Raw genomic sequence first — 17,540 nt, 5'->3', positions numbered from 1 at the left:
AACATCGAAATCATCTGGGGAATTTTTGAAACAGAAATTCCCAGGCCTCCTACCTGGAGATTCAGACTCAATAGGTTTGGGGTGGAACCCAGGGATGCTGAATCTCTACAGGTTCCTGAGGAGGACTTCTCTGGTGATCCATTGGTTAAGAATCTGCTTGCCAATGCAAGGGACACAATTTCAATCCCTTATATGCTGCAGAGCAACTAAGCCCAAGGGCCACAACTGCTGAAGCCCTCTTACCCTAGAGGCTACGCTCTACGCCAAGAGAAGGCGACACAATGGGAAGCCAGCACGCCACAACTAGAGAGTAGTCCCCACTCTCTGCGACTAGAGAAAGCCCACGTGCAGCAATGAAGACCCAGTGCAGTCAAAAAACAATAAATTTAAATTTTTTTAAATAATAATAAAATCCCCTGAGGGGATTCTGGAGCTCAGCTATGTATGGGAACCTCATTCTAGGTAACAGCTCCTATGTTTTTCCCCCAAAGTGTTTATCCATGTAATGTATTTGTTCTTCTAAATACTGCAAGGCAGGCTGGGAATTTTAAGATGCGGAATAAAGTTCTTAGGCACAGACAGCACACTCCACAATCATTTTGCAAGAATACTATAAAGTGAAGTGAAGTGAAGTGATGTTGCTCAGTCGTGCCCGACTCTTTGCGACCCAGTGGACTGCAGTTTACAAGGTTCCTCTGTCCATGGAATTTTCCAGGCAAGAGTACTGGAGTGGGTTGCCATTTCCTTCTCCAAGGAATAGCTCCAAAATCATACCCACCGCTGGCACAACATACAAGTTGGAGGACAGGATGTGTCAGGAGGAGAAATGCTCATTGCAACCAAGGAGAAACCTCTGTGAGAAGGTTGCTCCAGGACGTTTCCCCGTCAGACAAGCACTCCCTTGATCCTGTCTCCTTTCTTATGCAGCAGGCAGCAGAGCATCAGTCTGAGGTAGAAGATCCACCTTGGGTGGGAACATGGGTGACCAGATGAACAGATGTCCAGTGGACACTGAAGGAAAGCAAGATGTTCTGAACCACTGCAAGATTGAGAGGATCCTGAAAGAGAATTGCTAGTTAGTTCAGTCTGGAAATAGGTGGCAGAATTGAACCCCACGTCCAGTTCCAGAGAGCCTCGGCTGCCCTGAGGTGTGCACCATGTGCTCAGCCATGTCCGACTCTTTGCGACCCTGTGGGCTGTAGCCCACCAGGCTCCTCTGTCCATGGAATTTTCCAGGCAAGAGTACTGGAGTGGGTTGCCATGCCCTTCTCCAGGGGATCTTCCCAACCCAGGGATCAAACCCACATCGCTTCTGTCTCCTACATTGACAGGCGGATTCTTTACCACAAGCGCCACCTGGGAAGGCCACCCTGGGGAGGAAATTGCATCTAATTTCTGACAGATTCTCTCTTTTCCCTGTGCATTTCTTCCCCATCTCTCCCACTTCCTCAAAAACTTTTATAGACCAGTAGCTTTTCCAGTCTTCCCCAAACCCATATCAAGGGTCTTCAAAGCCCAAGAGAATAACCTGGCTCAACATCAGGGGCCTGTATGTGACCTGTAAATGGATCCAGCTGTGCAAAAGGTGGAAGAAGGTCTCTGAATCCACCCTGGGCAGGGAATCTGACCAAATACAAAATACAATTTCAGAGAGGTGAGAAAAACCTTGAGCTGGAGGTGAGAGTGGCTGGTTTCCCCCCACGGAGGAAGCCATCATCTCTGTCAGAGACAGCTGATGCACCTCCCCTGCTGGCTCCCCTGCAATCTGGCAGCACTTGGAGCCCCTTGGGGACTCTGTTTAGGAGCCACTTAAATCCATAATTCAAATTCAAGAGCATTTTCAATGTAAAAAGAGTAATGCTTGATTTGATTTTATTACCTTGGGCTTACAGGGGAAAGGGAAGTAGGGAGGGGAGGAGAGCCCGCACTTCTTCCCCCGTGAGCACTGACAGCTGCTGCTGGCGGGGGAGCATGCCCAGGACATCGCTTTCCTGTATAATTACTCCCAGGCAGGAAAATAAAAGCAATCCACATTTTCTCCCCAAACTACCAGCAACCTCCCCAACCTTGCACCTCAGGAAACAAGGTCTTTGCCATTGGGCAACTTGACAGGCTATCCCACAACAAACATCAGTTGTCACAGGCAGACTGCAAGGAGAAGGGAAACCTCCAGGGCCAGGTAGAAGCAATCAGGAGAGTTCAAATGTGCCCACCAAAGGGACCTCCAGATAAGCATAAGGGGGCATCAAGGGAAGATGAGGGCCCAGCGGATGGCTCTCCGGGGTCTGCCTGTGATTCAATGTCTGTGTTCACATGGACAACTCATGGACTATTTCTACACGCAGATCTCACCTCCTTGGAAAAACAATGGCAAGATTAGAGCAAAAATAGACACATCTACGAAATTTGTTTTTCTATTTCTGACTTAGGAGTTTCCCTAGTGGCTTAGAGGGTAAAGCGTTTGCCTTCAATGCAGGTAGACCTGGGTTCGATCCCTGGATCAGGAAGATCCTCTGGAGAAGGAAATGGCAACCCACTCCAGTACCTTTGCCCGGAAAATCCCATCAACGGAGGAGCCCAGTAGGCTACAGTCCATGGGATGTTGTTGTATGGTAGAAGCCAACACAATATTGTAAATTAAAGAGAAGAAAAAAAAATTTTTTTGATAGATACATTTAATCCAATATCACTGAAATCTTCAACCAACATAAAGTCGTAAAAATCCTAGCACCCTCCAAAGGTTCCCAGCTGGTCTGCCCTCCAAACTCAGGTGGAGATGAAAGGAGTGTGAAAGTGTCCATGTAGGTGGAGAGCCTGGTGGCTTCCCCTACCCCCTTGCCACCTGCAGACACTAACTAACATGGCCTGGCCAGGGCCACATGGCTTCCTGGAGCCCTAGTCTGTGAAGACCAGTGTCCCTGGAAAGGTTGGTGACATGCAACAGCTTGAACTTCACTGAGTGCATCACTAGTGAAGGAATTGAGCATGGTGTAGCACGTGGCAGTAAGCAAGTCCTCCAGTGGTGTGTATAGTAAATGTATGAACAGCCAGGCACTCTGTCTGTCAGGCCCATCACCTGCTCTGGGATTCCAGCCACACCCACCCAATTAGTTAATTGGTACCAGGTAGCTCTGCAACTGTGATTATAGCTGGCTGGACCATGAAGGCATGCCTGACTCAAGAGCAGCCTGGCTCAGGGACCCTGCCCAACAGGCACAATTGCGACCTAATTAAGCTGTCAGATCTCATTGCTTAGATTTTTTGAGACCCCAACATTATTAAAAAATAGTTAGAAGCAAGAAATAGCAGTTGGTAGAGGGGATAAAAAATATTCTATTTACCAATTATGCAAACCAAGTTCATATCTAACCACCAGAGTATCAAAAAATTATTTTAGAAATAACTGCTATTTTATTTTATAAAAACTTCATCATCGTGGAGGAAAAAATCAGAACTTTTCCTAGATTTATTTATATTTATCTTATGAAACTTTGCATGGCATTTACTTTGAAATTCAGATCAGGAGAGGGAGGGCAGCCTACACATTTTCTGGGCTAAAATGTCTTAATGTGAACCTGAAAAACTACAAAGAGAAGCAGCAGGAAGAAGCCCCAAAACAGTAGGAGCCAAGGGCAGGAGAGAAGAAAGCATCAGGCAGCCAGAAGGCAGGAGGAAGCGGTGCACACCAGAGACTCGCTGAGTCACCGTAGGGACCGGGCTGCAGAGAGGGGATGAGGGATGCAGGGACAGGCTCAGCTCCCGGAGGAAACCTCCTGAAATTCCTGCGGGGCCCAGAGTTGCGGCAGTGGCCTCAGTGTGGCCCACAGCTCCCCATTTCCTCACCTAGCCTTACCACAACGCTTTATCTCCTGAACTTGAGTTTTGTCTTTGCTTCCTGAAACCTAAAAGAACCTAACTAAGGCATCATATTAGCAAATAGAAGAAATATATTCAGATACCACAATCTAAGCCAAAAGGGGAGTGGACAGGTTACTATGATTTATGTGGTTTAGTTGAGAGGCTTAATTCAAGAAGAGCTAGAGTACCTTCAGAAGAGGTATCGGAGGCTAGGACAAATACATGGGAAACTGTGTCTTAAATGGGCAACCATCAGGAAGCTAGGGGTGTACCATCAGAAGAAGAGAGAATTCAGGGAGCTCATGGTAGATGGTGTCCTGTGTCAGAGGACTGTCAAGTGGAGGAAGGATTAGAGCTGTTTCCTGTGCCAAGGGAAAGAAATAGAAACGGGGGGAGTAAAGCTTTTATTTCAATAATTAGAGAAGCTGTTCAAAAATCTGAATTTTTCAGAAGATGGGTGGTCTACTTTAAAAGGTAGTGAGTTGTTTGTTATTGAAAATGTCTAAAGAGAAAAATGACTGTGCTTTGGCAGCAATATTTTAAAGAGAAAATTAAAAAATCATCTCAGTTATGAGAATGCATGAGAGACAGACCCCTTCCATCCATGACCTTTCCTGTGTAAGGAGCACAAATTCTGGAGCCTCATTACTCAGGCTTGTATCCTGGATGATTAAAAATTAAATGTAAGTCCTGAAACCATAAGACTTTTTAGAAGAAACATAGGTCATTGACATCATTCTTAGAAACTTTTTTTTTTCATGTTATCTCCTCAGGCAAGGAAAACCAAAGCAAAACTAAAGAAACGGGACTACTTGAGACTAAAAAGCGTTTGCATATTGAAGGAAACTATCAACAAAATGACAAGGCAGCCTCCTGAATGAGAGAAGATATTTGCAAATCACATATCAGATAAGGGGTTAATACCTGAAATATACAAAGAACTTACACAACTTAACATCAAAAATAAACAACCTGAACAGAAAGACACTTGAAAAGATGTTTAGCATTACTAATCATAAGGGAAATGCAAATCAAAACTACAGTGGGATATCACCTCACATCTGTAAGAATGACTATCATCAAGAAGACAAAAAAATAACAACTGCTAGCGAGGATGTGGAGAAAAGGAAACCCTCATGGACTGTTGGTGGGATGGTATTAAATTGGTGCAGCCACTATGGAAAACAGCATAGACTGTTTGGGAGATTCCCCCCAAAATTTAAAAATAGAATTATCATCACACAATCCAGTAGTTTCACTTCTGGGTAATTTTTTTCATCAAAAAATAAAAACACTAATTTGATAAGATATATGCACCCCAATGCTCATTGTAACACAAACAATGACCAATATATGGCCGCAACATGTCTATTAATAAATGAATAGATAAGGAAAATGTGGTTGATAATGGAATATTATTAACCATAAAAAATAATGAAATCTTGCCATTTGTGACAACATGGATGGGCCTAAAGGGTAACATACTAAGTAAAATAAATCAGACAGAGAAGGACAAATACTGTCTGGTTTCACTTACATGTAGAATCTAAAAAACAAAGCAACTGAACAAACACAACAAAATGGAAGCAAATGTATAAACACAGAGAACAACTTGGCAGTTGCCAGAGGAAAGAGGGTGGGGAGGTTCAGTGAAACAGCTGAAGGGAGATTGAGAGATACAGATTTTCAGTTACAAAATAAATAAGTCATGGGGATGTAATGTACAGCTTAGGAAATGTAATCAATAATATTGTAAAAACTTTGTGACAGGTGGTAGCTAGACTCATACTGGTGACCATTTTGCAATATATAAAAATATCCAATCTCTATGCTGTACACCTGAAATTAATGTAATATTGTAAGTCAATTATATTGAATACTTCAATATTTAAGAAGGGAAAAAAGATTATAACAGATAAATGCAGGGAATCAGCAGAGTGCTGCGATGGATATTAGAGGGCACAATGAAGACAGGGTGAAATGCTTGCCTATGGCCCAAATCCTCAGGAAAAGAAAGTCCTTATTTCCCTGGGGAAAATGCAAATGACTGAGGCAATTCCTTCTTACCACAAAGAGGAGGAGAATAGAAGATAGGTAAGAATCTCTGCTAAACATTTCAGATTTTTAACCAAAAATAAAAAGACTGACCATTTTTACAGGCAAAAGAAGTCTATGCAATGCTTTAGTCACGTAGCTTCAATATAATTATCTATTCCATTTCTCTGCACCCTCCTCAAAAATTAAATTTCTCACCTTTCTCATAGTCAATTTTGCATCCGAGTAGTAAGATCACATCGATAACTGAAACTAATATATAAAGCCCAAATTTCATTTTAGTGAAAACTATCCAATTTCCTAAGCACATCTTTAGTAGCCAGCATATCTTCTGATGGGTTGGACTAAAAGGAAACCAGAGATTAAAAGAGACATGAAGAGGTTCAAATCATACCCCTCCTGAGCTTTCAGCTCCCACAGAAGAGTCTTCTGGCTAGGAGGTTTATTAATCAGGTTAAGCTGGACTGTTCTAACAAAGTATTACAAACCTCCAAGTCTCAGTGGCTTAACATGACAGCAATTTATTTCTCCAGTCATTTAAAGCCAACACAGACAAGCAATTCCCCAAGGTAACTTATCTCCCACATGGTGACTTAGAGATACAGGCTCCCTCCATCATGATTTCAGGATTGTGAAGAGAAAAGGTAAAGAGCTCACACTGCCTCTGAAATGCCTCTGATGAAAAGAAGCTAATATCTCTTCTATTCACTATCTGTTGGCCAAAACCAGAGACACGGTTTTCAACCTCACTTCAAAGAGGCTCAGCAAAGTAGGGGAGCACTGGAATATGAGGGAGCATTACGCCTCTTGTGGAGTACACAATTCTCACCAAAATCAAACTTAGGTCAGGGATAGTCAGATGGCTTGGGAATTCAACCTCAGGCAGACACAGATACCCTGGTCTCAACATTCCACAGTTTAAGAATTTCTGCTTGTCTGTTTAAAACATGTCAGTTTTCCCCATAAAGAGAGAGCACCCTGGTATTTGAATAAAATGTTAAGGAAAGCACACCAAGTCCCAGTTTTGCAGAAGATGGAACTTTAAAGATGACAAGAAAATCAACACCATTCTTATCAGACTTGGTCCAAGATTTGGAAACTATCATAGTCTGGACACCATGCACATAAGCCCATCGTTGGGCATGGATCATGTAATTAACAAACATTTTCAAATTATATGCACAACAAAGCATAGCTTAATTTTTCCATTGTTTCAGGATTTTTTTTTTCTAAAATGGTGCAATCTCCAAAAAATGTTCATGTTCATTTTTTGGTGAAACTAAGTCTATTTCTCTATAGGACAAGGATATTTTTGTTGCTTAGTTTTCTTTTTCCGGGGGCTGAGTGTATAGACCTTCTGAGTGCATTGCCCTCACTGTGCAATCTTTTGCTGCCAGTTTCTATGTGGAAATACACACCATGACTTTTTTCTAGTAGTTGTTGTTCTTGGAAAAGCCTCCAGGCCCTAGTACATGTATTGGAGAATGGCATTCAGGAAAGAGAATCACAGTAATAAATCTGATTTATGAAAGATATATGACTGAGAAATATGAAATCATCCTAATAGCGCCTGAAGTGGTAACTTTGCAGATATTTTTCCTCTCTTTCTTTGTAAATGGCAATTAGTGACCTCTGCTGCTGCTGCTGTCGCTTCAGTCGTGTCTGACTCTGTGCAACCCCATAGATGGCAGCCCACAAGGCTCCCCCATCCCTGGGATTCTCCAGGCAAGAACACTGGAGTGGGTTGCCATTTCCTTCTCCAATGCATGAAAGTGAAAAGTGAAAGTGAAGACGCTCAGTCGTATCCGATTCTTAGCGACCCCATGGACTGCAGCCTACCAGGCTCCTCCGTCTCTCGGTTTCTTTCCAATATTCACTGACTGACTCCATTCTACCCAACCACCTCTGCCATCATCTTGGACAACAGGAATCCACTTATCCAACATAAGGGCTCCTGTCTCCACAACTTCCTGACCTTCAGTTACCTTATTAGGCTTGATCCACTTCAATCATCCATATAGGTGTGGCCGAAATCCTATATTCCCAAAAATTCAAGGACTCAAATTTAAATTCTTAAGATTCCAATCCTTAAGTATGATTTCCTGTCCTTTGAGTACACTCAATCTCTCAATCCCGATACCCACTTTTCACATTTTTCAGCATCGAGTCCCTTGGCCTTAGGAGGTAGTGAGCTTCTTATTTCCGTGGATGTTTAGGAAGAAGAAAGATGATCATCTGTCAGGGACGTGACAAAGGCCTACCTTGACCTTTTGAGAAATTCATGTTGCCCTAGAATGTGGAGGGATACAGAACCCAAGGACATAGTACAACTGTGATTTAAATGCTTAATTCTAGTAGCTGCAGGGACCTGAACTTCCAATGAGTTTTTTTATATTTAAATGACCAAGGTTATAAACTAGGCACTAAATAAGGACAAAATAATTGAAGTGTTAGTTACTGAAGACCCTTAGCAGGATTAAGAAACCATGTGTTAATTTAAATAAGCTGCACAATAGGGGCGAGGGGTTAAGAGGAACAAACTGTCCTCTAAAATAGGCATGCTATGAGGATATGTTGTCCAACACAGGGAATATAACCATTATTTTATGTTAATATAAGTAGTGTATGACATTAAAATTGCACACAGGGCCTCCCTGTGGCTTAGATGGTAAAAAATATCTACCTGCAGTGCAGGAGACCCAGGTTCAATCCCTAGGTCTGGAAGATTCCCTGGAGAAGGGAATGCTTCCCACTCCAGTCTTCCCGAGAATTCCATGGATGGAGGACCCTGGTGGGCTACAGTCCATGGGGTCACAAAGATTCAGACATAACTGAGTAAACTAACACTTTCACTTTTTTCACATGTAACTGATAATAGTATGTCAGCTATACTTCAATAAGATAGATAAACAGATATAAATAGATAGATAAAGCTGAGTTATGTTACAGTCAGTACCTTGCAAGTGTGAAAAACAATGATACCCAAGAGTCTATAATTAAGGTAGTACCTAATTTACAGAAAGAAAATGGTGCTGCTCAAGAATCATAAATAGTGTTTAGGGCCATAACATCTGCCTCAAATCCAGTATACTGAAGTGAATTAAAACTTGCCTCAGCTTTTAGACTCCAATTTAGATCAGACTTAATTAGAAAATGTATTTGTTGTAATAAGAAAAGATAACACAAGAAAAAGAATCCTATATGGAACAGAAATATATACATGACACACCAGCATACTTACTTGTAAATATCTGAAAAACACATCAGTCACTTCAGCGGAGAGGAAGTGTGAAGGAGGTGTGGAGACTTAATTCTATCTTTACGTAGCTTTGGAAAGTTGAACCATAAACAAGGTTAATTTTTAAATTTTTCATCAAAGTACAAGATGCATGTACATAAAAAATATTGAATAGCACAGATTTCACGATAAACAGTCTCACTCCTCAGGAGGAACCACTTTCTCCTAATATTGTTTATAGTTCTTCTGATGGTTACTTTGATATCTCTAAATAATACACTTTTGATACTTTTCTTGATTTACTAATTTTCTATATTAACTAGTCTTCTCACAAATGAGCTCACTTACACTGCCCCATCTCCATTCTGCCCATAGTCATATTACTGCTTTTTGGTCTTTTGTTGTTTCTTTTCTCACCTTAAATAAAGTTTGCCCCTCTCCTTATCCTACCAACAGCAGACAGTAGACAACCTCTTTCAGTTCCCTACCGTTACTTACAGATTTATCATAAACCTTCATATTTTCACATTTGCAAAATCAAAAAGAAAGAACAAGAATCCTAAGTTGCAAACTAAGTGAAAGCAAAACAACAAGTCAAATACGTATACAAACTTGTGACCAGTCTGAAATCTGTAAATGGTCATCTCCAGACTGCCGGGATGAAAATACTCCTGCATAGAAATTCTAAGCATTTACTAGACTTGGGATTATGGTCTTAGTATTCTTACACTGTCATCAAGGCAGACAATCATCCATCTTTTTTAGCTTAAGAGATCAAATAGGATATTTTATGCATCAAAGAATACTGTCTCAGACATTGGTTTCCAACTGATAAAATCAAAGAACCATGTTTGGTTCAAAAAATGAACCAAAATCAAAGAGATGTTAGAAGAGACCTTCAAAACTCTTGGGACAATCTAAAGTAACTATGGAATTATTTTCTTTTCCTTGAGGAACAAAAGGAAGTTAATAAGACCATAACTATTGCTTGTAAGCTATTTACAAGAAGATCTATGTGCCTCCTTTCCAGAAGATGAATACACTGCGAGAGGAGAAAATATAACACCTGCACACGAACTTTGCTCAAAGCTCTTCATTAGAACTTCCCTGGTGGTCTGGTGGTTAAGAATCCGCCTGCCAATGCAGGGGATAAATTCAATCTCTGGTCTAGGAAGATTCCACACATCATGAGGCAACTAAGCTTGTGTACCACAACTACTGAGCCTGTTCTCTAGAGCCCATGTGCCACAACTACTGAGCCCACAGGTCACAATTACCAAAGTCTGCAAGCCTAGAGCCTGTGCTGAACAAGAGAAGACACCACAATGAGAAGCTGCACACCACAACTGGAAGAGCAGCCCCCGCCTGCTGCAACTAGAGAAAGCCCACATGTAGCAATGAAGACACAGCAGAGCCATAAATAAATAAACACACACTTTTTTAAAAAAGCTTCTTTGTTAGACGATTTTGCTAACTTGCATCCTATGGTTCTTCTAGAGGACAGAAAGACTCTCATCTCCCATCGTCCTTGGTGAATTAAGAGAATTATCATTGACAGACACAGTGGACCCAAGATTTCTGCTCTGAATAAAGTCCAAGAAAAGAACCAGACCATCTTCCCATTACTACTGTTCCCTACTGAAATACCTACTGCATTTCTGCCAAAGACAAGGGAGCTATGAGCAAAACCTTTCTACTATATCCCATCACCAAGCTCTGCCACCTTGAGTTCCAGAGCTATTCATATCTTTAAATGTCACTTTTGACAGAAAACTCGAAGCAAGGTAGAAAAATAAGATTATTTCCTAGCACTGTATTTGATAGCAAAAAATGGGTAGACAAAACCCTTTGACTTAAAGAGTCCTAAACTGTCCATCTCATTGGAAGGAAAATGATATCAATAACTGCTAATCCTCTAGAGACATCCTCTAACCTGGGAATAGTCCTATGACACTTTATTCAATGGTTGACTGGACAAGTAACTGCTAAGCTTCCTGGAAACCCGAGCATTACACAAGTGCTTATTACGTAGCTGGCTCCCTATATCAGTTCAGTCACTCAGTCGTGTCTGACTCTTTGTGACCCCATGAATCGCAGCACATCAGGCCTCCCTGTCCATCACCAACTCCCGGAGTTCACCCAGACTCATGTCCATCGAGTCAATGATGCCATCCAGCCATCTCATCCTCTGTAGTCCCCTTCTCCTCCTGCCCCCAGTTTCTCCCAGCATCAGAGTCTTTTCCAATGAGTCAACACTTCGCATGAGGTGGCCAAAGTACTGGAGTTTCCGCGTTAGCATCATTCCTTCCAAAGAAATCCCAGGACTGATCTCCTTCAGAATGGACTGGTTGGATCTCCTTGTAGTCCAAGGGACTCTCAAGAGTCTTCTCCAACACCACAGTTCAAAAGCATCAATTCTTCGGTGCTTTGCCCTTTTCACAGTCCAACTCTCACATCCATACATCACCACAGGAAAAACCATAGCCTTGACTAGACGGACCTTAGTCGGCAAAGTAATGTCTCTGCTTTTGAATATACTATCTAGGTTGGTCATAACTTTTCTTCCAAGGAGTAAGCGTCTTTTAATTTCATGGCTGCAATCACCATCTGCAGTGATTTTGGAGCCCAAAAATATAAAGTCTAACACTGTTTCCACTGTTTCCCCATCTATTTCCCATGAAGTGATGGGACCGGATGCCATGATCTTCGTTTTCTGAATGTTGAGCTTTAAGCCAACCTTTTCACTCTCCACTTTCACTTTCATCAAGAGGCTTTTTAGTATAGCACTGAAATAATATGCCATGCAAATGTTCTAAAGGAAGGAAAGGAGATGCAGTGAGAATAGTTTTAGCATTCCCTCAGAGGGGAAGCTGATCTTTATCATCTGATGTGCAATCAGACACTGGATGGGTTTAGTCCACAACATTACTTTTCAACAAGAATCCTAACTTGATGTTTAGGAGCTGCCACTGTTGCTGTTGATGGTTTTAATCCCCTTTAAAAATATGTATAGGTGTTGCATGAAAGGAGAGAAGGTTAGCATTCCCCTTGACAAGGATGGAAGAGGTCCTCAGGCCTGGCAACATGCATATGGTTAAGTCACTACCACCCACTTTGTAGCATCTAACCACTGGTTTTTGTTTTGTTTTGTGCAGATAGGAGTGAAAGGGTAAAATTATCAAACCCATTAAACCTGTAAAAAAAAAATGTATAGAACTTTGTTAGGTAATTTAAACCTGAAAACAGTTTGTAAAATCCTTCTGTTGTTTTATACCATGGTCTGTCTGTCGCTAAGTTGTGTCTGACTTTTGCAACACCATGGACTGTAGCCTGCCAGGCTCCTCTGTCCATGGGATTCCCCAGGCAAGAATACTGGAGTAGGTGGTCATTTCCTTCTCCAGGAGATTTTCCCAACCCAGGAACTGAACCTGGGTCTCCTGCTTTGCAGGTAGATTCTTTACCAACTGAGCCATCAGGGAAGTCCTCGTACTTACACCATGGAATACTAAGCAAATACCAAGCTGTTCAAATGAAGTAAATCGGGGGAAATGTATCTAGCTTGTCAGATTTGCTCAGCCACCCCCATTATGACCAAAAATTCCTCAGGAAAACTACACAAGACAAAAGCTAGTTTGAAATTAATGTCACAGGGGAAAATGGTTCTAAATAAGTTGAGTTTTAAAAGAAAAATAATGAAGCCACTAGCTTAAAAGCAAAATCAATTTTAAAAGATAGAGATCCAATGGGGACTACTCTGCATTTAAAATGACTAAACTCTTTCATTTAATGCAAGCCAGGTATGATGTTTACACAAACCATTACAAGTTGCTGGAATATATGAAATCCTAAGGAATCCAATATCACATGCTGTGGGATGAATCACACAAAGCTTCTGAATATAAAATAGCAGAGACAATCCAAATTTGAGATTTAAAATCTTAAAAAATGAGATCTGACATCTTTGATAGCAGTGCTTGTATTAATAATGGCACTTTGAAGTCTATATGAAAAAGAAAATAAATAAGCAAATCCATGTTCTTTTAGAATGCATATACCCATTAACAGAACCTAACAAGCTGATGGCAGCAAATGGTACCTAAAGGGTGTCTGTCCCAAAGCCTGGGATGAGGAGGGTTTATGGCTTCCTGTCTCCCAGCCACATGAAGTTGCCTTGGTGACTTTCTATCTCAAACTGGTTTGCTCTCCTAAAATACAACAAGCCAGATGCCTGTGGGTTCGGGTATGTCTAATTGAGCCACACTGAGCACCAAATGACCTAGAAATGTTTAATCTAGCTTTTGTCAGAACAAATTACTGAGATGTTCTCATGCCCCTTAGGGACTAATTTATAACTGGATCCCAAGTTCTATGCAATGCTGTGGGCCAAGGCTGATGAGGGCACTGGGGGTGGGGGTGGGAGGGGTGGGGCTTCACCCTGCATGCAGAGGCTCTGAGTATGATGCTCTGATAGGAAGAAGAATCACTGTAACATCATGAGATAATAAGAGGAGGTGCTTCCCAGGTGGCTCAGTGGTAAAGAATCTGCCTGCCAATGCAGGAGATACAAGACATGCAAGGAGACACAGGAGATGTGGGTTCCATCCCTGGGTTGGGAAGATCCCCTGGAGAAGGGAATGGCTACCCACATCAGTATTCTTGCCTGGAAAATTCCATGCACAGAGGAGCCTGGCCGGCTATAGTCCATAGGGTCGCAAAGAGTCGCACATGACTGAACACACACACATACAATAAGAGGATGGCCACATGAAATTCTGTGAGGGTCCTGGAGAGAGGTGTGCGTTTTGTGCCTTTTGTTCCTTAAAGAGCTCCTTTTTTGGAAAGAGAGGGTTGGTATGCTCTCAAATTGCCCAGTGATGTATTGCCAATGAGATTATGTAACGTGTTATGGACTGACTGCTAGTAACCCTCCCCAAATTCAGGTCTTGAAACCCTACCACATAATGCAATGCTAATAGGAAGTAGAATCTTTCAGGGATAACTAGAATTATATGAGATCACAGAGTGCAGCCTCATAAGTGGGACTAGTGCCTTTATAGAGTTAAGAGAAAGCACGCCCCCTCCCTCTGCTCTCTGTTCTGTAAGGATATAACAGGAAGACAGCACTCTGCAACCAACCTCCAAGAGAACCTCACCAGAACCTGACATGCTGGTCATGATCTTGGACTTCCAGCCTCCTAAACTCTGAGGAATGTCTGTAGTTTAGAAGCCCACCAGTCTATGGTACTTTGTTATATATAGCATCTACAACGAAGACACCATGTCATGGTGGTGAGCACTAACCTAACATTTCTAATATTTTCACTATCAAATTATTCCCATCTCACAAACAATTTACTAGGATGCAGGACTCTTGGAAAGAAACTTGAAAACCAGATTTGAGCTTGGTTTTATTGATGGTGGGTGGGAGAGGTTCAGTCCCTCTGAGCTCCCTCTCAAATCTCCACCCTGCCACAGCACGGAGTTGAAAGGAGGCATGCACAAGAATCTGTTTGCCCACATTTGGATTTATCCAACTTTCTCACTTTGGACAATCTGATGGTTGTAAAGTGGGTCTTATTATTGTTCCCATTTGCACTTCTCTACTCCTGGAATTGGACATCTCTTTACATACATGATACCCATTTACATTTCTTTCTGTGGATTTTGTTGACCATTTTTATTGATTGATTTGTTCATTGTATGTTGTATATATCAAGCCCTTGTTAATATGCAGTATATATCTTCTTCAGTATAGTAGCAGAGTTCCAAAAGACAGCACAGATTGGCTCAGAATTAACCTCAGATATGCAGATGACACCACCCTTATGGCAGAAAGTGAAGAGGAAGTAAAAAGCCTCTTGATGAAAGTGAGGGAAGGAAAGTTATGACCAACCTAGATAGCATATTCAAAAGCAGAGACATTACTTTGCCAACAAAGGTCCATCTAGTCAAGGCTATGGTTTTTCCAGTGGTCATGTATGGATGTGAGAGTTGGACTGGAAGAAAGCTGAGTGCCAAAGAATTGATGCTTTTGAACTGTGGTGTTGGAGAAGACTCTTGAGAGTCCCTTGGACTGCAAGGAGATCCAACCAGTCCATTCTAAAGGAGATCAGTCCTGGGTGTTCTTTGGAAGGAATGATGCTAAAGCTGAAACTCCAGTACTTTGGCCACCTCGTGCGAAGAGTTGACTCATTGGAAAAGACTCTGATGCTGGGAGGGATTGAGGGAAGGAGGAGAAGGGGATGATCGAGGATGAGATGGCTGGATGGCATCACCGACTTGATGGACTTGAGTTTGAGTAGACTCCGGGAGTTGGTGATGGACAGGGAGGTTTGGCGTGCTGCAGTTCATGGGGTCACAAAGAGCCGGACATGACTGAGTGACTGAACTGAACTGAGCACAGTATCACTTTTTGCTACAATCTAATGTAACAAAATTCTAATGGCCAAAGCAAGTCACAAAACCTATGCAGACTCAAAGGATGGGGAAATAGACTTCGCCTCTTGATTGTGTGTGTGCTCAGTCATTTCAGTTGTGTCTGAATTTTTGTAACCCCATAGACTGTAGCCCACAAGGCTCCTCTGTCCATGAGATTCTCCAGGCAAGAATACTGCAGTGGGTTGCCATTTCTCTAGGGGATGGATCTTCCCGACTCAGGGATTGAAACTGGATCTCCTGCACCTCCTCCACTGCAGGTGAATTCTTTACCTACTGAACCACCTAGGAAGCCCACTTCTTGATTAAATGAACTACAAATTCGCATTGTAAAGGGCACAGACACTGGGAGAGAAACGTAGTCAGGATAATTTTTGTAATCAATCTACCATTCAATTGTTTCAGTTATCTATTGTTTTATAATTAAAAATATTTCATGGCTTATCTTAGTTTTTAGGATAACCAGATCTTTTGAAAAGTTCTCAGTTGTGGTCTGTAATGTCATTACTGGAGTCAGATGATGGATGGCTGGGACTGGAGTGGTCTGAAGACTCAACTGGGCTAGACATCCAAGATAGTTCCTTTCATCACATGTCTGGTGCCTCAACTGACACGACTGAAATACCTGAGGACTTGCTCCCATTTGGCTTCTCCATGCTGCTATCTTCAATAGTCTCCACATGCCTTCTCAGGTTATTAAAACTCCCTACATGGCTGCTCATTTTCACCAAAGTAAGCTTTCCAAGAGATCAGACCAGAAGCTTCCAGGCTTCTGACCTACCTCCAAAAGTCACAGTGTCTCTTCTGGAATATTCTGTCACTTACACAGGCCAGCACAGATTCAGTAGAGAAGGGGACTGCACAAAGTTGTGAGTACTGGGCATTTGTGAGCACCTATGTGTGTTTGTGCATACAATGTCATATATGGATGCAATGCAATATTACCTTCAGCTTTCGTTCTGAACATGTAGATTTTTTTTTCCACGTGGATAAATGTGTACATGACACTGCTTTTTGAGATAATATACTTTACTTATTTATTTCCTGGAGTAGTTGGTTTATTTTTATTCTTTCAGAACATATAATTCTTTCAACCATGTTGTCAAAGTGGACACTTTTGAGACCTTGCATGACCAAGAGTATCTTTATTTTACACTCACTATTCAGTTTTTGAAGTTTCCTTCCTTCAATATTTTGTGTCTAATGTTGCTACTAAAACACTTCTTCTCTAGGTCATTAGACAAGTTTCCTTTGTGTTCAATTTTTTTTTTCCTAATTTTACTCTCCTTTTTTTGTTAGTCTAGGCTCAGTTATTACCCATTTCATTTACCTCTTCCCAAAGCACTCATCAAGTGATGCTGTCTCTAAAAGAACTTACAGGCACTGCTCTTTCTCAGTGGCTGCGTCAGTGATAGATAATCCAGTTCTTGAGTGGAGAGCAAGGAAAGGAGGGGGCATTCAGGGTCCAGCTCACAGCTCCACTTTCACACACTCTCCCTGACAGCCGGACCGCAGTGCTTGACACTGTCCTGAAGCTTTCAGCTAAGGGCTGGCCTGCCATTGTCCCTCCTCACAGTGGTTTTGTTGAAGGCAATGTCCACTCAGGGAAATGTGGAATACAACAAGAAAACTCCCCCAGGCTACTCTATGCATGCTTCCCACATTTTCTCCGTACCAGTTGCCCCTGCCACCAGAGCCCCTTTATTTCCACTCCTGCCTCTGGCATAAAGAGGCTCAGCCACTTCTACCTCCTCAAGCCATTCTGTTCTGAGATATGGCACTACCCCTCTGGGCTCCAAGTCATTCTCAGAGCAGACGTCACATTATTTTCCCATTTGACGAAGAACCACATCCAATGTCCCAGACCCTTCACTTCACTTTTAGATAATACAATATTATATCAAAATGCAGCACTGAAATTAGAATATGCCAAACTTCAGAACATCATCTTTGA

At 41.9% G+C, this 17,540-nt stretch overlaps 1 non-coding gene across 1 annotated transcript; it reads left to right on the top strand.

Moving 5' to 3' along the window:
- The first annotated feature begins 12,164 nt into the window (after positions 1-12,164).
- LOC138094037 (U6atac minor spliceosomal RNA) lies at positions 12,165-12,290 on the top strand. Its single transcript, XR_011146193.1, has one exon. It is a non-coding gene; the product is annotated as a U6atac minor spliceosomal RNA (small nuclear RNA).
- The last annotated feature ends 5,250 nt before the right edge of the window (positions 12,291-17,540 follow it).

Source organism: Capricornis sumatraensis, chromosome 1 (assembly GCF_032405125.1).
Source record: "Capricornis sumatraensis isolate serow.1 chromosome 1, serow.2, whole genome shotgun sequence".
In the NCBI taxonomy this organism is placed as follows: Eukaryota; Metazoa; Chordata; class Mammalia; order Artiodactyla; family Bovidae; genus Capricornis; species Capricornis sumatraensis.
Note: the sequence above shows the minus strand (reverse complement) of the source record. Positions and strands in the feature narration are given on the sequence as shown.